At 34.3% G+C, this 21122-nt stretch overlaps 1 long non-coding RNA gene across 1 annotated transcript in view; it reads right to left on the bottom strand.

Annotated features, from left to right (window-relative positions):
• Positions 1–235: 235 nt before the first annotated feature.
• Positions 236–21122, bottom strand: part of LOC141481192 (uncharacterized) — a 74443-nt gene continuing 53556 nt past the window's right edge. Inside the window, exon 3 of the long non-coding RNA XR_012464801.1 lies at positions 236–1211. This is a non-coding gene — a long non-coding RNA (uncharacterized lncRNA). The remainder of the gene's footprint in view (positions 1212–21122) is intronic.

Raw genomic sequence — 21122 nt, 5'->3', positions numbered from 1 at the left:
ATGGAAGATAGGGAACCTCTGAACTGCCTGGCATGGTGAAACAATTCGGCGTCCATATATGGACGCCTCATTGAAACCGGACGCCCGATTGATAGAAAATTGTAAATGTACGGAAGCTCTATTGATAGTTGGATATATATATATACATATATATATATATATATATATATATATATATATATATATAATTTGAGTGGGCATTGCAGTCAAATCTCTGTGGGCTACAGAAACACCATTTTCTGCTATTGAAGCTTCCGGAAATTTATTTTTTCCTTTTTCAAGAATATCTACAAAAAGTATGATGCAAACATTATATAGAAATGAAAATATTACAAAATACTCGCCAAAGTTAGTTTAAAATATAAATAGGCATAATAAATCCAAACACAGAAAAGCCTAAAAGTCAAATGCAAATTTGCAACTAATGTTACTGCAGTTTCATCCTATAAGGACTTTTTCACGTATACATTAAACTAACCATGATTGATTACATTAGCCCTCATATAATACCACTGTAGGTAATAATAGAGGTACTTAGCTTGATTGAGTACCTGAATTTTGTTTACTAGTGACAATGTGGACTTGCTAATTTGAAAACCGGTGAGTAAACTAAATCGATTTGATCATTTAACATGTTGCACCCGAAATGTTTATGCTTGTAAATTTTCAAGTATTGCAAATAATTGAGTTTGCAACCCTTCCTTGAATAGTGCAAAATTTTCGTATCGTTTAGAGTAAAAAAAAACCTTTCAAAACAACTACTTTCAAATGAACAGCTATTTATATGTGAACAATTGTATAATTGATAGAGGAAATAGGTGACGATAAAGAAGTTTATTGGAACGATATATTATTTACAAGCCTCAGAACCACTATTTACTATTCACAGTATTTAGCGCAATATTAGGCCTTGACTAAACTTATGGTATCACCTGAAATAGAAAGATACGTGTTTTAACTTGTTTTTGAAAAAAAATAAAGATAATGACAGTTAAGTATCATGAAAATAGAAATATGAAATGTAATGGCTTAGGTAATATGTGTTGCGTTCTGCATTGCTTCATATTCCTTGAGAATATGACAGGGTGGGCCAGACTGAGGATCTTCAATTTGTTTTTCTTGTTCCTTCTTTCTCCCTCCCCTGTTTACACCATATTGCTTGGGTTGAAGTTGTGAAGTTGATCTGGTGGTCGGTCCGGTGAAGGTTGATACTGGAAAACAAATGCAAGAAATAATTTTATCGGACGTAGCACTCGGAAAGGGGCGTATTTAGAACTTTTGGCACATCATCAGTATGTTGCTGCTAAGTGCAAGGATGGGCCATACTTGGTTGCCAAAAGTATTACAAATGCACGGAGCCATCAGCAGAAGCCAGCTGCACATTTGTGCAGAGACAGCTAAACCTTACCAAGTGACATTCGTGGCAATTTCAGTGGTATTCCTGTAAACAGAATATCTATTTATCGAAACCACAAATATGCGGCTGGCTTCTATAAGAGCCTGAGTGTTCCTTTATAATGGGGAACGTCTTTATCACTCATAGCTCAAAAGGAAACCTAATTTCAGAATGAAAGAAAATAAATAAACGATGACTAACCTAACCTAACCTAACCTAATTTCAGAATGAAAGAAAATAAATAAACGATGACTGAAATATCGAAAAATATAAGAAAGCTTATAATAGAAGGGGTATATTTTTAGTAGAGACTTATTTTTGGTAAGGTTTTGGCTTTCTACTTCTTCATTTTTATTCCAAAAAAATGTGGGAAATTTTTAAAGAAGAGACGAAAGTATTTGATTTTGAACTCAAGACTTCAATATCTTGAGCGATTATCAATATGGCTTTCGGAAACAAAGATCAACAGGCGACCTTCTATCGTATGTCAGCCATATTTGGAATAACGCAATCGAGAAACATGAATCAAGATCTGTTGCGCTGAATATTTCCAAGACCTTTGAACGTGTCTGGCATGAGGGTCTGCTGGCCAAACTTCAATGTTATGGCTTGTCGGATCATTTTTTGTATGGCTCTCCAGCTTCCTGTAATAACGTTTCCTGCAAATGGCCGTCGATGGATATCTCTCGAATACTTTCACTATCAACGTTGGTGTTGACCAGGGATCCATATTATATCCAACCTTTTTTTATTGTATATCAACGAATTATTGAAAAAAACGAGAATCCAATATGTTGCTTTGCTGACGACAGCACACTTGTCTCGTCATTTCATTTGCATTCCAGGATATCGGCTACGAAGGCACATCTTCACCGGCAGCAGGAGATTGCATAACTTAAGGAGGAATTGCTGAAATTGCAAAGGTTCCTTTCAGAAGCTTGGAACACTGTTCCGAACTCTTGTATGGAGCTCTGCCCCCAAACATACCCTGAAGTTGCTGGATTCCATCCAGAAAAGAGCCATCCGCCTGATTGGAGATGCGAACATCACGTGGAACCTTGATAGACTGGAACATCGAAGAAAGGTTTATCTGGAGAATTGCGTTTATGTGGAATAAACTTCCTGAGAACGTCTTTCCAAATGGGTTTAATCTCCAGCGATTCTTTCGCACAGACACCGCTTTGAAGCGCCCTCAGGATTTTCCTGTAGTGCTTGTGTTTTGTCCTTAAAAAAAATAGTTCATTTTGAAATTCAATTGCTTCCTTCCTGTATTTGGAAGATACCTACATTTTTTTGTATGAAGATGTAGAAGTAAAAAGCCAAAACCTATTTTTCCCTAAAAACGCTAATACTTCGAGATATAACCTTCGGCCTCGCAGTCAACGTACATACTTATGATTTCTGTCGCAGTAGACATCATCGAATGATTTGAAGTCATTTGATGATTGAAAATTTCGAAAATTGATTTTCAAACAATTTTTCTTCAATTTCACTTTCCATTTTTAGTCCGTACCTTGTGAATAATTCCCATTTTTCTAAATTACTATATAACCGTACTCGAGAGTATAGTACACACACACCCTTCAGGCATTTGCATCTGCATGAACATTTCAAGGATACGATTTGTGACGAGATAAAAAGTATATATTCAGCAAGTCATGATCGAGAGACAATTTATTTGTGAAAAGCATAAGATAAATTAACATTGTTCATTCAACTGGAATATTAATCGAGAAACAAACATTACTTTCATGATTTTGTAGTTCAATCAAAAACACATTTTAATGACGAGAGTTCGTTCTTCAAAAAATGTGCAACAAATTACAATTCCAAGGAAATATTTATACTCCCAAGTTTATCTGAAGAAACAAAATCAATATATACTCAATGTAAATCAATTCGAAGAAGTCATTTTCAATTTTTACTATCAGAAAAAAATTCTTGGTCGCTTCAAAGACTAATTATGATTTCTAAAACAAAACTTCTATGAAATTCATAAAAATTTTGACGTGTTCTATTTGCTTAATGGCATTGTCTTTTTATTTAAGTTATTTCATAGAATAAGTTAAATCAGTCTATGACCCAGAGAAAGATTTTCAAGATCTTCAAGATCTTCAATATGTTATTATCTATGTTCCCTCAAAAATCGTACCTTCCAGATGATATTTTTTCGATCATTACTTTCTAAACATTATTAGAAATATGAATTTCTAATTGACGTCCCAAAAACATCAAGAATTCTATCAAGTTCTTGGTATTCCTTTATCGAAAGCTTTACCACGTATCCATGCGATGACAGGGTGCGATTACATGACAGCTTGTTTTAGAAAAGGCAAACTGAGGCCTTTCAAATTGCTCGAAAAATCTGTACATTCATGAAGTTGGAAAAATTCATTTGTTACATTCAAGGAATGTCTAACTCTCCAAATGTTTACGATGTTCGCTTTAATCTATTTGTAAAAAATTACCAATTGGAGGAAGTTGATAATTTTGAGAAAAAATGCGCAATTTGGATTCATCAAGTCCACCAAGTGGAATTATAGATATTTCAATATCGATCTTCATCAAGTAAGGGCCAAATTAATCAGAAAATTATCTATATCATTTATTGCGAGCTCACTTGAAGAGTTCAACATCTCTATGACAGACACGTTTGGGGATTATAACCAAAGAAGACCCTAGCAAAACCCGGAAGCCAATCAAAACCTCAAAAATAATTAACCCCGTATTTTTTATTATTTAGTTGAAAATTGTAATGATAACACTTTTTTCATTAATATTTTATTTAATTCTAAGTTGAGTTTGAGATAAATAAAAATTGCTTTGGATACTTTAGACGTATTGCTGTCTCTTTTCCGCCAGTCTACTTTGCCGCCATCTCTCTCTAACAACTAACATATTACTGTGGTACTCTATAACATTAAATCAATCTGTCTTTTGACTAAACAACCGAATTAACGTCTGGAAAATTAATTTTACACCTATGTATGTATAAATAAAATAATATTAAAATTACAAACACACTAAAACGATTTTGTTTCACTTTTATGATGCAGAAAAACTCAAAGTCATCTCCACAATTTGATATCACCCTCGGATGTTAGAATGGCAAAACCATTGATCAGTACATTCAGTACATGTTTTGAACCTATATAGGTTCATCATCAAATAGTTATTTAATGATAATGATGATGAACCTGTACCTGATGATGTACCTGTCCGAAACATGTATTGATTTTTGCTGTTCTAACATCTAAGGGTGATACTGAATTGTGGAGACGACTTTGAGTTTTTCTGCATCGTAAATCTACTACACTCCACTTCGAGATGTAATGGACTTCTACCACAGATTTTTTTCATTTATAAAAAATAGCATCTGGCGCTTAATTGCCAACAACAAAATCTCTGACAGTTAGAAATTCGTATTTCTTATAATGATCAAAAAGTAATGACAAAAAATCTTCTTTAAATGATTTGACGCTCAATATTTACACTTGTACAGGTGTACTGCGCAGTAATGAATGCAACCTATACTATTCTCTATCCTCCTTTAAGGGAGGATAGAGAATAGTATATAAAAAATCAAGCTTTCTTAAAACTCTTGTTTTTCCGACATTGCTGGCCCTCATAATAAATATATCTTCTGAACCGATATGTTATTGTTTTCAAACGAATATTTTGACTCTTCTGCTTGAAGTGCCCAGCGACACTCCCTGGAACATTCCTGTTGTAAAGATATTGACACCCTTAAAATGAGTGTTTTTGGTAGGATACATCAGTTGCTATATCTAGGTTCACTTCTGGGGCAATACACCTCAAGATATGTACCACGAACCACCCAAAACAACAAGCTTTCTCATTGATATAAAGCTTATTTATGAAAGTGCAAAACATTTGTAAATTTTGAAAACATATTCGATGATTGGTTCCATAATTAATTTAATTTCGCATTCAAATATTCACAATAACGTTGATAATTTTATTCTATTTCATAGTTATGTTAGGTTATGGTAGGTCCAAAATAAATTTGACAAAGCCTAAAGCAGTGCCAATGACAGGTTCTGGTCGGATGAAGCTACTTGCAGCACACTCCTTTGCAAGGAAATCAGCGCCTCATTTTATCTAGGCCAGTATGGCCAGGAATCCAGTCCAGAGACAATATGTTGTCTTCCTATCGAGGAGAGTCGTTTTTGGCAATTTGCTTCCAATTTAGACGTTGTTCGGTGGAAGCCAAGAGCTTTCAACGCCGCTTGACTGTCCGAGAATGTTTTTACTGACTTGTGTATGTCCCCACACACAATTCAATAGCGTAAATTTCCGCTTGAAATACAGTCGCATAGATTCGTAGGCAGTTCGATATCTCTGTCCTGGGTCTGCGACTGAAAACACCTGCACCAGAACGGGAAGGTGTTTTTGATCCAACTGTGAACCAACAACTATCTCCTCTCTCAGTTCTCTCAGTACTTTATAAGTAGTTGACAGTTGGAGGCATGAGGTAATTTCCAGAATGCTGTGACTTCTAGTGTCAACCGTCTGTTGCACTCTGCATTAAACTGATTTGTGCAATTGGCAATAGTACATATGGCATAGAAATCATAACAGATATCGCAAATAGATGAGGACTTTCTTTGAATATCATTTTGTACTTCAATTATAGGAGATACCCTGATAAAATAATTTCCTTAGAAATTTCTGACAAAGTTTGTCAATTTGTTGAATATTTTAGATGAATGAAATAATTTTTATTTTTTCATATTTTGTTAACAATATAATTACAATCAAATATAGATATACGTTTCAAGTCAAGACTTTACTAGTATGTAAATTTCGGAAAACATTAAACTCGAATCGAATGGGTAAAATAAGTGTCTAGAATTGAATTGAAGAAATACATCACGCAATGTATCAAAGATACGTAAATCGATTCTCGTAAAATGTTGATCTGATCGGGATGTAACCATTGACACGATCTCCATTTAGTATTATAACTCAATTGAAAACCATGGACGTCCTTGCCTTACCTGGAAAATACAACAATTATGTTCAGAACATATAATACCAAGGTTGACTTTTGTCTTGAGCATTTCTTTGTTTATCTAAGTTAGTAAACAATTATCATAATTCATCGAACGCCTGTTCATTGAATTATATATAACATTAAAAATTGTTCGGATTGATATGCTCCTCACGACTTAGCTATAATTGAACCTTCTTTGGCGCTGTCATGGGAAAGGGGGAAGTTTAATCTCAATGTTACAAGTTCGGATGTCGATTGCCTTAAAAGATGAAATCTATGAAAGAACAAATGAAATGAAAATTAATGAAATGTTCAAACTATTGAAATTATTTTAAAATACCGCATTGAAATATTTGGATAAGTTAGTTAAAATTAAAAAAATCAACACAAAATAAATAAAGAAATGAGTAATAAAGTTTAAAAAAATGAAAGAAAGCTAGTCCTTGCAGCTTGAGAAATCTTTCTGATACAGATTCTGTGAAACATGTTCTTCTCTACAACAGATGTCCTGAAAATTTCAAGAAGAAAATTGGATTGGATAATTTAGGAAACACTGGCTATATGAATAGCATTTCACAAGTGTTGTTCATGACGAAGAATTTCAAGAACGAGGTTTCAACGATGAACGAGAACGATAATGTTTCCTACTTATTCACCACACTCACCCAATTGTTCATGCAGTTGCAGTTTCATAAGAATGTATCATTTTTGCCACCAACCGAGTTCCCTCAGTCTTTGAAGTCCACTAGATACTCGTTAGGACAACAAGAGGATTGCTACGAATTCTTGGTACTCTTCATGAGCAAAAAAATAGCGGAATACAGTCTATCTCGTCTTGTGTTTGTAAATCTTTTGCTGGAAAAATCCTCACATGTTTACTTTGTAGTGAATGTGATCTGGAACTTCAACTAGCATTTCCTAATATGACTGAAAACTAGTCCTTGGACAACTTATTGTTAAATCATCTGAAAATGGAACTTTTAACGGGTGATGACCAAGTGTATTGCCAAACATGCGCCAAACTAACTAACTATTATAAGGAAACAAGTATAGCTGAAACACCAGTCAATCTAATAATAACACTGATTATCTTCAAACATGACTCAACCTCAGACGGAAGCACCAAACTCTTACGAAGGTTCTAAATAGATGAACACTTCAATCTAGCACACCACTATTATAATCAGCATGCAGTTATTGTTGACTGTGGTTCTGGCGTTGAATCTGGTCATTATTACGCATTGGTCAAAGACGAAACGTACTGGCTTAAGTTTGACGATAGTCGTGTCACTAAATATTCTGGCGATATCTTGAATTTATTGGAATCTCTGGAGACACCTTACATTTTGTTTCATGAAAGAGAGGACATTGGCAGATCAAAATCATCAGATGATGTGGTGCTGCAGGTTTTTCCGGGTTTTCCTGCAGCTAAAAAAGCAAATGCGTCATTGGAATCAATGAAGTCGTCCCGGAGCGCCAATTAACAAAACAAAATAACGCCAACAACAAAAATGAAATAGTGAAACATTATATAATCAAGATAAATGATGAAAAGGGCAAACCAAGTTACTCAACATCTTGATTGTGAGTATCCAGAATCGACTTCGGATGCTAACTGTTATTAATTCAATTATCTCCTCAAATATATATTTCAATTCCATAACGAATAGTTGAAGTTGAAACTTAATGAGAAAAAGTGATTCTCGTGTAATTTTCGTGTATTGTCCCTATGAGTGTGGTTCTTTCACTTATTTTTGTATTATTTTTATTCCATAGATTTCAATTTTTTTCAAGCATATGATGGAATTGGCCGATACTTGATGAAAATCCATAACTAACGTATTCAAAAAACACTTTATTGTGAGATTTTCACTAAATGATTTTTCAAAAACGCAACACGTGTTTCGCCATACAATGGCTTCTTCGGGCGTGCCTTTACTAACTAATTCTACATATTCAATGCTTAATATACCATATTTCACAATTTGAAGTAACTACATTTCAAGTACCTGTTTTTTACCTAAGTTTGTAATGAATTGAATTACTTTATGACCCAGTTTTTACATTTGAAAAAATATTTAGTAACGGGGAGTTATTCAATTCTAACTGATCATTCAGTAAATTACCCGAATTTCTGAATCTATTGATTTCTAAACATACTAGAAGTTTGAGTTCCAAACTCTTCTCTTCTGAATATAACACATCGTATTTATGATTGAACTCATGTCCCTCTGCTAAAAAGTGGTTTGCAAATGTGGAATTGGTCTTTCTATTTACAAAACTACTTCTTTTCTCTCAGACAGTGAAATATTCAAGAAACCAATTTCCAGAGAGAGCTGAATTTGATCAAACAAATCGCGGTTAATAACGGTTATAAGGTAGATATTATATAAGGTAGATTATTATAGGCTCCATTCTTTCCAAAAAACTACAAAAGCAAGCCATGGACCTGGTCTACCCAAATTCAAGATGCGATAACGTCAGTTATAGGATATTGTTATATTTGGGCGAATCAACCAATAATATTGCCCGTCTTTTGAAGAAATAATGCCTAAACATAGCTTACAGAACGAATAATAGTCTAAGTAAATTCATCAAAAACAATAAAGACAAAATTTCGGTGTCGGATAGATCAGGAGTATATAAGCTGACTTGTGGCTCTTGCCTAAAACTGTATATTGGCCAAACAGGGAGAACATTTTTCCAAAGAATTAAAGAGCATAGAAGTAGTTTTATAAATAGAAAGAACAGTTCCAAATTAGAATTGAATTATTGTAAACATTTCAAAAATAAGATTGAAGTCACTCCGGATATACAAAACACCTACGAGAATCATAAATCCAACAATTTCACTTCTTGACTTGATAATTACCTCAAATAATGAAAATATAGTGGAGAATACAAATGTTGCATCAGTTGATCATGTTTCTGATCTCGAGTTGATAATATACAAGGTGGGACACCGAAAACGAAACAGATCAAATATCTTCAAAACATATGTTTCATGAAAAAAAGCAAAAACACGTCGATTTGTAGTGCATGGGAGACATCTTTCTGTCACAACCTCAACTGTTATAACTCTTCCGCCATCCCTCGTTAACTATCACCCAAACAATTTGAATAGGGAAAGTAGTTAGTGTGACACATCAATGAAAAGGTAATTTCATAAGGAATTCGGCCATGTCAATTTTCGCTTTTGACGTCCTTTCACGCGAAAACACTGTTCCGTATTCCAAATTATGATACTTCATTTGACATTAATTCGGTGACAATGCATAATGTATTTTTTCCAAGCGTAAAAACAAAATGACGGCTCCACAATGGCGGAGAAGATTTGCTATTATGGCCCGATTTGATTCAAAATTGATAAATGTTGGTTTTTAGGGTCAAAAATTATGATTCGTTTTTCAATGCAAAAAATATTATGGTAGCTCCAATATGGAGGACGAAATTTGTAATTTTGGTCCGACTCGAATCAAAATTAGATTTTCAGGGTCGGAAATTATGATTTTTTTTGTCGATGCAAAAAACAAGATGGCACGCGAAACTTGTAATTATGGTTCGATCAGATCCGACACCGAAAACGAATTCTTCAAACACATATGTTGTAACAATAATGCAAGATCACATCGATTTTAAATCCAAGGGGGACATCTTCCTGTCGCAGTCTCAACTGTCATACCTCTCTCCTCACCCCTTGGTCACTCATACAATTTTAATTGGAAAAGTAAGGTAATTCCATAAGGAATTCAGACATGTGAGTGTTCGCTACCTAACTTTTCATTTTGGCGCCATATTGCGGGAAAAACAATTCATTCGTATTCCAACTTATGATATTGTATTTGAAAGGTAAAGTGAATAATTCACGAGAAAAGAACAAACATTGAAAAAAGTAACATTGGATGAACTTAAAAATTGAAAAATTGTGCATAAATTCAAGTAAAATCAATCCAAACTATACATTAATTCACGGTAGATGCTCGAAGTGTATAAGCTCGCCTCGAAACATTATCCGACGTTTTGGAGCATGTTTGGGGTTATTTGTCGACATTCGGTTATAATATGTTGACGTAACAGCAAAATGCGGAGGAGCTCTGTCCTGTTGGAATATAAGGTGATTCTCGAGGTATCGGTTATCGTTTTCCATTATGTCCGTTAACGTTGGATCAACGGTATCTTCGAGTAATTCCAAATACATGTCCTCAGTCAGATTACCTGGTAGAAAAAATTGACCAATAATACGATCGTGAAATATTCCAACCCAAACATTGCCAATTTTGAATCGAATCGACCCACAATTACAAATATCATCCACCATCTTGTTTTTGAATCGACAAAACAATCATAATTTCCTACTCTGAAAATTCCCACATATTAATTTTGATTAGAATCAGACCATAAATACAAATTTCGTCCACCATCTTAGAGCCACCGTATTGTTTTTTTTTACCTTGACAAATAAATTGAAATTTTCAACTCTGAAAACCACCACTTATCAATCCGATCAAATTGGACCATAATTGCAAATTTTTTTCCGCCATTGTGGAGCCGCCATTTTGTTTTTTCCCTCAAAAAAATTCCATAATGCATTGTTTCCAAATTTATGTCAAATTAGCTTGCAAATGAAGTAGCATAATTTGGAATTCAAAACAGTTTTTTTCCCACTAGAGGGCGTCAAAATAAAAAGTTATGTAGCGAAAATGACATGGCCGAATTCCTTATGGAATTACCTTTTTAATGATGTGTCACACTTACTACTTTCCCTATTCAAATTGTTTGGGTGATAGTGACCGAGGGGTGGGGAAGAGGTATGACAGTTGAGGTTATGATAGAAAGATGTACCCCTTGGATTACAAATCGAAGTGCTTTTGGATTTTTTTTCCAAGAAACATGTGTTGTGAAGATATTAGATCTGTTTCGTTTTCGGTGCCCCACCCTGTAAATAAAACTGAAAATTAAAACCGAAGTGCGTTCACTCATTTTTAAGACAATGAGGGATTTCAAAAACTTCATATATGGTAAATCTATTGCAGATCTCGAGCTCATTAACTTTTAAAATATTTATGATACAGATGATATAAACGAAAAACTGCACATTTTGTTACGTTATCCGAGAAAGGTATCTATTTATTGTCGCTTGCCCAGCTACTAATAGATCTTAACAACCACCCGATTGCTGCTGCCACTAACGAAAAAATTTGAAACCTCGTTGGTCCTTGACCAAGGAAATTGACAATGATACTCGAACTGTGAATTTAATTTAGGGATTTTCGTAAAACGCTATAAGCGGTTGTAATTCACATGTTCACAGAAATGGATTCGTAATAGTGCTGATTTGGAAGGTTGAGAATTCCGTTTTCTTACCTCCTCAGAGGATATTTATATCAGTTTTTTCCAACTGTATATGAAAACGTCTTCAAATTATTAGGGTTCGATAATCGGGGGTGAGTTTTCAAGTAGTATTCCTTGTGTCATCACATGACTACAATATATCCCATAATACGAGGAATCCAACAATAATTTATATTCAGACGTTCTAAAAAACCCGATATTATTATACGAACAGTCATTTGGGGACAAGGAAATATCACATGGGTTTTCATCCTCTTCCTTGATGGAGTAGTGCAATAGTGCCGTATTACAGCTGGCCCTTTGGAATCGAGACTAAGTACCGCACAGCGGCATTAAGGACTTTCCTTTTGAGTGAAAATTAAATATATATTTTTTTATGCCAATACCTTCACATTTCACATCACCAATATCATATCTTCCGGTCAAATTTCTCTTCAGAAATTTCTAACTAGACAATACGTTATCCCCCTCGTTGTGCAAGAGATTGGAAGGGTAGTTTTTTTTGTTCCAAACACCCTGTCTAGTTTTCTCTATCGTGCACGACCCCCCCCCCCCTCCGTGGTTGGCTATTATTTATTAGTTACGGTTTTCTTGGCACATTGCCAAACCCTGTGTAGAAATATGCCAATATATCCATTTGCCAAATTTTGAGTTTTATTGGGGCATTATTGTATCGTGGATAATTTATAGATTTGGATCTGCTTGCTATTTCGTTATATAGGGTTAATAGTAAATCTGTTGACGCCCTTGGAACATAAATCATTTGTATAACTCACCCCCCCTCTCGCTGTCTAAAAGCTAGCTGTGAGTAAATAACCCTATCCCGTTTATATCTAAAATACCCCATATATGAACTAATGATTGGATAAGTAAGAAGGAAAAAAATATTACGTAACACATTCTTAATGAAACATTCTTTTTGTATTTGATATCCATGTTCCACGGAGGCAAATTCGTATCACGGGAAAACAGTCCCCTTGTATCACGGATAAATCTATCAATGTCGTCACGGGACATTAACAAATTCTGAGAACAGAAAGCATCAGTCGAATGTAGAAATACCTGTATTATCTCGATATCCGTAAGAAACAAACTCAATACCCTGAGTACCTTACGGATGTTGATACGATTAATGAGTTTTTTATAAATGGAGTTTCAAAACATCCCGTTGACCAAAATGTACTGGAATATTATAAATGAAATACTTCACGAATTATTGGGAAGGAATGTTTTTAGCTTTCTACTACTCTCGAGCGTAAAATAAACATTCCATATAAAACATTTCTTTAGAAAGAATGTTTCTTCCGTGTGATTCAATGTTTATATGAAAGTAGCTGTTTCAGGAGGGCACTTTCTTCCAGTTTGTGTGAAAATTACTACTTTGCATGATCTACACATCTATGTATAGAGTTACTCCTTTTGAAATTAATTACTTCCTTCCTTTCTTTGGAAGATTTCCACATTTTTGTATCAAGATGGAGTAGTACAAACCAAAAATTTCCTTTCCCAAAAATTAATCACTTCTAAAAATATAACCCTTTCGATTTCAACTTCACGAATCATTCAACAACTTGACTTCCACCCTGTACCAGAAGACCGCATACAGGAACTCTGTATGATTTGAAATGAAATGCCTTTATAAGGTATTGGAGAGACAGATTGACACGAATTTGTGAGATTATGTTTGTCAGTTCGGTGTAATTCTTGCGGCACAGTCTGGGTTTAGAAAACATTTCAGCTGTGAAACCACTTTATTTAATATCACAGATGATATTTTGAGAGGAATTGGTAAAAATAAGGTGACAGTTTTAATTTTGCTGGATTATTCAAAAGCATTTGACACCATGAATTATGAATTGGTACTAGCAAAACTGAAATATTTAGGGTTATCTTTGAAAGCAATTTCATTTTTCAGAAATTATTCATTCAGCAGGAGTCAAAGTGTAAAAATCAAATAAGAAATATCATCACCACTACAGTTACCTAGTGGCGTAGCGCAGGGTTCTATACCGGGTCCATTGCTATTTGCACTTTGTACTTTCGATTTCAAAAATGTACAAATTCAAGACCTTACATATATCATCCAAAGGCATGAATTGAAACTGAGCGTGGTCTATCAAATTCAATTGACACGTTGGATTACAGATGCAGTCTCGTCGGAATGGGTGTCTTTGTACTAGTCACATCAGATTTTTTGATAGAGGAAAAACGAACATACTCGAATTCAAAGTTGGAAATCTCCTCCCATAAACTAAAAGCTTTTTTACCATCAAGGTGTTTGAGGAAAAGACCATTCGATATATGTCTTATCTCATTTACCCTAAATTGTGACAGCGTTTTCAGGTATTGCACATCTTGGTTCTCGAACCAAACTCAGAGTATCTGAATTCAGTATACCATCCACAGGAAAATTATATTTCTCTTGAAAATCACATAGAGTCGATTCAAAATCTACTAGAGAATTGTTGTTATCGATGTATCCATAACGTGTCAGATCCTGCAACATTTCTTCTTTCGTCACATTTTCACAAGTAGTGAAGTACGGAAAAAATATGATTATCCACAACAACATTTTGAAACAATACTGATTTCTCAAGTAATTGTTCATATTTATAAGTAGTAATCACGTGATTAAATAAACCTATTTATTTTTGGTTATATACTATAATTCGAAAGGTGCTCAAATCAGTTGTGGTCCTCGAGTATGTATGAGTTACATAGCGATGACGTCAGCGTAAGGATACAGAAAACAAAGGATTAATGGTTTGCAAATGGGATAGATAATATTGAAAATTTGAATAACGAGTGCTTTGCATTGGACGTGCATATTTTGGGACCGGGTATGGTCTTTTTTTGTAGTTAGATTTGAACTGAAGACTCGGATTATTTTTTTCATAGGGTGTAGACTTTTAAATTTCAGATGGTATCATGCCAAAAAGGCACTAAGCCATGTCTTGGCTAATAATAAATGAATCGTGATGTGCAGCACGTGAATTGAAAGGGGCACAGATGTTACAGGTGTTTTTTGATATATTGGTGTACATCTATTTTTTTCAATAGTTCTATCGTAAATACGAGTTCACTCGAAAAATAGTCGGAACTGGACAATTTAAGAAATGTATTCGGTGTTCCATGCCTTACAGAAAAACTTTCACAGCAGCTCAAATTGCTATATACATTTCTTACTTTCATTAAGGTTGAAATAACTTTTACTTATAACGTGTTGTATTGACCTCCGTTATCGACTGAAAAGTTTTTATCTTATATACTTTTCATTTTATGAAAAAGAGTCTTATGAAAACTCTCCTTGGATTGGAATCTTTTATCACAAGTACCTATATGATCGACTTCTACTGCTCGACTGAAACTTTGATTACACAGCATTCTTCTGGATTGCCTGGGGTACGCCTCACGATGAGTCTATTTCAATTTGTTTAGTATTTCGGTATGAGATACTTGCAGTCAATTTTCAATATTTTCTACAAATGTGGGAGTTTTGCAAGTTGTTTGTCGAACTTCATATGTTTCGGTATTTTTTATATTTCACACCGTTTTAATATCCAAATATCACCATCCAACTATTACTTTCGAGAAAAATAACGTTCAACTCGTTTCAGCCATCAATCGCAAGTTGATTTACCAACAAACGTTACAAGCTAACAACAGTGTAGGTAACTGGAGACAGCTCGGAAAGATTTTTTTGGTTAGATAATTTGATTTGCAGCCAGTCTTCAAGTATGCCCCCTTACTATATGTGAAGTTTTTCCTTATACGAGGAATTGGGAAAATTCGGATATGCGGTTGGTTTCCTCGTTCACGGGCATATGGGGCGATGACAAAAATGTTGTTTGTCTTTTGCTTCAGCTTAGTTCGAGGAAAGATACTCTGAAAGGAATTCGATTTATGATTATGGGAAATCATCGACTTCATGTTGATGATGGGTACAACCCTGCACTGACGAGTGTCCAAGTAGCCCGAAACCGGTCTGCAAGTGTATTCCAATAATTGATAATCGATTCCGGCAGTTGTATCGCTAACAGTATATACAGGAATTACTTCTGTGAAGAAGAATCTTGCACTGACACTGGATATAATCCAACGCCCTTCGTGGTTATTTTCTGATATATGTCAGTCCATAAACCTACCGTGTAGGTAAGGAAAGACTGACCTAAACGAATTATTCCATTAGATAATTCGATTTATAGCCAGGTTTCAAGTCTTTCCACGTACTACAGGAATAAAAGTAGTTTTTTGTCTTCATACGAGGACTTGGACCATGTGGATATGCAGTTGGTTAGTACCACGACAGGTGGTACTAACCAACTCTACGACAGGTAGAGGGGATGATGACGAGTGGTCAAATACTGTGAAAATTTGAAGACCATTATTTAAACTTTTATGTCGCCATTTGTAAGTAGGAGAAAATGTTTATCAAATAGACTAATGAAAAATCAAAGAAAAAATATTTCTCCCAGAATTCAAAAGAAGAATGGAACTAATGATTGAAGAAAATGGTTCCTTAATATTTATATTTACCGACAAAAATAAATAGTTAATTAACAAATGCATTTTTTTCAATATTCTTTTGAAAACTTTTTTTTCATTATATGATTATAATTTTTGGGAAAGAAAGTTTTTGGCTTTCTACTGCTCCATCTTATTACAAAAAAATGTGGGAATCTTCCAAAGAAAGGAAGGAAGTAATCAATTTGAGAATAAGTAACTCTATATATGGTGTAGATCATGTAAAGGAGCAAATTTCAGACACAAACTGGAAGAAAGCCCTCCTAAAACAGCTACTTTCATATAAAGTTCTTTCGAAACAAATACTTTTATATGAACACTGAATTATACAGAAGATACTTTTCTCTACTCAGTTTGTATTCTAAACTTTCGTTATGGAATAAAATAAGATATCATCCACAGAAGTTCTACTTTAAATGAATGGTAACAAATTATACTTACATGGAACACTGTTATCCTCACTAGTAGACACCGATGTTTCGCCGTAAGACACTTGCCCTCAGGCTCTTCAGTACCAAATTAGATAACATTATAGAAAATACAAACAATTCATTCATGAATTACGATTTTTCATGTCACGGAATAAGTTTGATCTATTTGTGTCATCTTTGACATCGTAATGGCATTCATTCACCTATTTGATTAAATCCCAGCCAGGATGAATATAATATTATCAGGTTCCTCAAAAAAATTAATTATCTCGAATTTATTCATAACAATGTAGCTTTTACCAATGGGGAAACAAACCATTTGGAATATTTAATTACATTCTAATGTTTTAAGTAGCTTTTTAATTTGAAAAATGAAAAAAAAAATTTATGATGGACTCATGAGCTAGACCTTAACACTGAATATATTTCCGCAATCTTTTTCAATTGGCATCCTTGTGCTATTTCTGCTTCGATTCATAAATAACACGTTGTTTTGTTCCAGAAATGGCCTGATTCAACTAGCCCTTGACACACGGGTCACATTACATTTTACTTACTAAATGCACAATGTACATAGAAATAAATACAGCAGAATGAGTTGAATAATATGTAACAAGGTCGCCACCTAATATTCATGTTAAGGATTTTGCAAGTCAATAAAACTGATATCAATTTCATATGATAACAGAAAATGACTTTCATGCTCCAAATTTCTGTATTATTTATATGACTAGCCAATTTGAAAATGAAATCTTGAAGTTTTCAAAAAAGCGTATATTTTTATTCACACTTCATTGTAGTTGAGATGAATACAATTTTTATATCATAGAGTTTTTTTCGGTTGCACATATCTTGAAATCAGCAGCCAGATAGATATAAGTCAATCACTCTTATTCGATAGTAAGAATTATATATCCTCACCCTTGATATCTTCCTTCCAGTAAACAATATGAGGAATAGAAAAAATAGGCACACCATTTTGATTGGCATTCGATTCTGCTTTCAATGGTACCCTGACTTATTATTACGAGAAATACCATTCTAAAGTAACATATTTAATTATTAGTACGCATATACTGCTGCATGGTTTGACCAGAACTGGTAAGAATATTAGGTGGTAGCGTTCCAACCCTTCGTTGGCCATTAGCTCCAATTAATTTACACAAAAATTAGTGTAATAGTAAAACGTGGATGGTAGTAAAGTTGTGTTTAGTAAATGCGGAATTTCAAATTCTCATCGCAGAAAGTGTACAGATACCCATCCTCTTCTGCTACTTATGCTATAAAAAGTTACATCCTTCAAGAATTGAAATGATTATAATTTATGGAGAAGTTGGAAAGTGCGCACGAAGAACGGTATGACTTTTTAATGAAACGCATCCAAATTGTAATGTAAGTCACCGGTATGTGCTTGATTTGGTGAATAAGTTTCACGAATCTGATTCAGTAACAAATAAAAAAGAAATAACTCCAGAGTACTAAATGAAGCAGCTCAAAATGAAGTTTTTGGAACATTTGCTGCAGAGCCCACTAGATCCTTACGATCAGTATAAAAACAGACGGGATTGTCACGCGAGACTGTAGGAAAAGCATTTAAAATGCATACATTTCATCCTTATGAAATGCAGAAGAATAGAATTCTGTGAAATCATGTCTCATCGAGTCAATACCATCGCTAGTCTTCTGTTAAACATCGGTTTCAGCGATTAGTGTTGTTTTTTTCAAAATGACAATGTTAATAGACAGATGAAAACCCAAATATTTATAGGGAAGCGCATACACAACACCCATAAAAAGTTCATGTTTGGACTCATGTTCTTGGAAAAGTCATTATTGGTCTGGAAGAAAACTTGACTGGAAATCTGTACCTTGAAATGCTTGAAGAGACTATCGATCCTCTTATAACTCACGAGCTAGAAACTCAAATGGATTGGCAGAAGGGGAGCAGTTGAATGACCTTCGAAATCACCAGATTCAACACCCTTAGATTTCTTTCTTTGGGGGCATCTCAAATCCATTGTTTATAGAACGCAACCTTCTGATATTGAAGAACTTAAAAAGACGACAGTAAATCTCTGCATTTGGCCAGTGTTTTGGATCAGTCTTCAAACACTCTGGTCCCTTCCACCATTGTTTCTCAACCAAAGTCTTACTCGAGCAACCTCTTGAAGCAACGTCTGCCGGATTTAAGTTACCAGGTACACGTCGCCAATCATTAACAACTGAAGTTATTTCTTTCACTCTGTTACCTACGAAAGTATTCCAGTGACCTTGTTTTAATCCATGTGTGAGCAATCATTGAATCACTCCAGAAGTACGTTCTCAGAACACTCAGTTCATTCACTTTTTACATTTTTCCAAAGTCTGACCCCTATAACAGTGGCTAACAATTCCAACCTAGGTAGGGTTATATTTTTAGGAGCTATTCTTGATTTTGCCTCAACAAGTTCAACAAACACTCTTCCTTCCACAACGTTTCTCAAATAAATGCAGCAAGCATAAGCCGATTTACTAGCATCCGAAAACACATGAATCGTTGTATGGTCATAATCAACTCTTTGGCCACTACTGAGTGATCTTGGAATTTTACACAGACTGAGAAAATATATTTGTTTCAACCACATATCAAAAGGTTTTACAATACCACTTGGCAAAACTTCATCCCAACCAACTTTTAGATTCCAAGTTTCTCTTATTGATAATTTTTGAATAAGTGTTACTGGGCATGTGAAACCTTTCGGATCAAATGCTCTATGTGCTGCTGATAGTATTCCCATTTTTGTTCTTGTAGTGTTTTCTAATTGAATGAGTGCCATTACATCACACGAAAGTTCATCATTATGGAAATTTCAAATCAATCCCAAAACATATATATTTTCATTTTGAGGTACTTCATTTTTCATGCCTGAATTGGAATTGAAAGTCCAATCTCTAAAATTGAAGACATTAATTGTTAGGATTCAATAATACATTTATTCATTTCTTTTTCAGAATCAAAACTACATAAACAGTTATCTACATAAAACGATTTCTTCAACAAATCAGCTGTTTCTTGGAATTCTGGAGGTGATCTAGATAAATGGTAGTTGATAGTTGCAGCTAAAAGAAATGGACAACCTTCCAAACCAAAAACTACTCGACGATGCCTAAAACATTTTATTTTCTCATATGAATCATCTTGCCACCATAGAAATCTCAGAAAATCCCGATCCTTTTCAGTAACACTGATCTATAAAAATGTTTTCTCAATGTGAACTGTTACTCCTATCTTTCCTAATCTGAATTTAACTAAACGTGATGGGATTAAATCAATCATATTTGGACCTTTTTCTAGACACCCATTCAAAGATACACCTCTCTTATCAGTTGCCGAAGCATCAAAAACCGGCCTCACCTTTGTGGTCATACTGACTTCTTTAATGACAGCGTGATGTGGTAAATAGTGTACTTTTTTCTCCTCAGCTTGTTTTACTTTCTCAATGATTGCCAGTATTTTCCAGTCATGAAGAACTTTTTCCTATTCTTGTAATTTATCTGTATTCCTTAACTTCTTTGTAGTAGACATCAACCTAGAATTGGCCATTTCTTCATTTCTTATTATTTCCGGATGACCTTCAATCCAGGGTAGATGAACTTCATATCTGTTCTCCTTCCAAGCTATCGTTTGATTAAACTTTTTTAAAACTTCTTCTTTATGTTCATCTTTGATTTTGAAATGCGCAACATCTTTTATTCCTATCACATCCAAATTCCATAGATCTGCAACGGTAAACTCAGTAAAACCAGCAAATATAGTAGAATATGTTGAACATTCAATTACTCTCCGACCCATTATTGTCCAACCTAAATATGTTTCGAGAGCAACGTAGCCATTCATAAAATTTTCGATTTTCCCTGTCAAAGGCTGACCAAAAACATCGGCTCCTAATAATAATTGTATTTCATTTGAAACATCAAAATTTTCAGTATCACTCAAAATTATATTTTTATGTTTCAAATAGTCTATAACGGATGAATCAGTCAAACGAGGTAGGTTGTTACATATTTTCACTTGTTCCACCACATTCACCTCTGTTTCAAACGCATTATTTGGATTTTGAATAATAATACCATACACATCTTTTTTTTGGTTCTGACTGAAACCCTCCAAAAACATCTTGTACAATATTCTCCTGACGAACACTATCCAATCGTAATTCAACTGCACATTGACGTGAAATATATGATCTTTGCGATCCTGAATCAAGTAACGTTCTAATTAATTTCTTTTTGTCAATCTGACAATTTTGACAACAACCATTTGCAATAAAGTTTCGTTCGAAAAATTGTTAGTTGAAGTATTTTCAACCTTATTTTGGATTTTTATCATCTTGATCAGTGAAACCTTTCTTCACATGCAAAT

This window comes from Leptinotarsa decemlineata, unplaced genomic scaffold, assembly GCF_025532065.1.
Source record: "Leptinotarsa decemlineata unplaced genomic scaffold, Ldec_3_MD MMD2_tig00000090_RagTag_RagTag, whole genome shotgun sequence".
NCBI lineage: Eukaryota > Metazoa > Arthropoda > Insecta > Coleoptera > Chrysomelidae > Leptinotarsa > Leptinotarsa decemlineata.
This window is presented reverse-complemented; position numbering and strand designations above follow the sequence as displayed.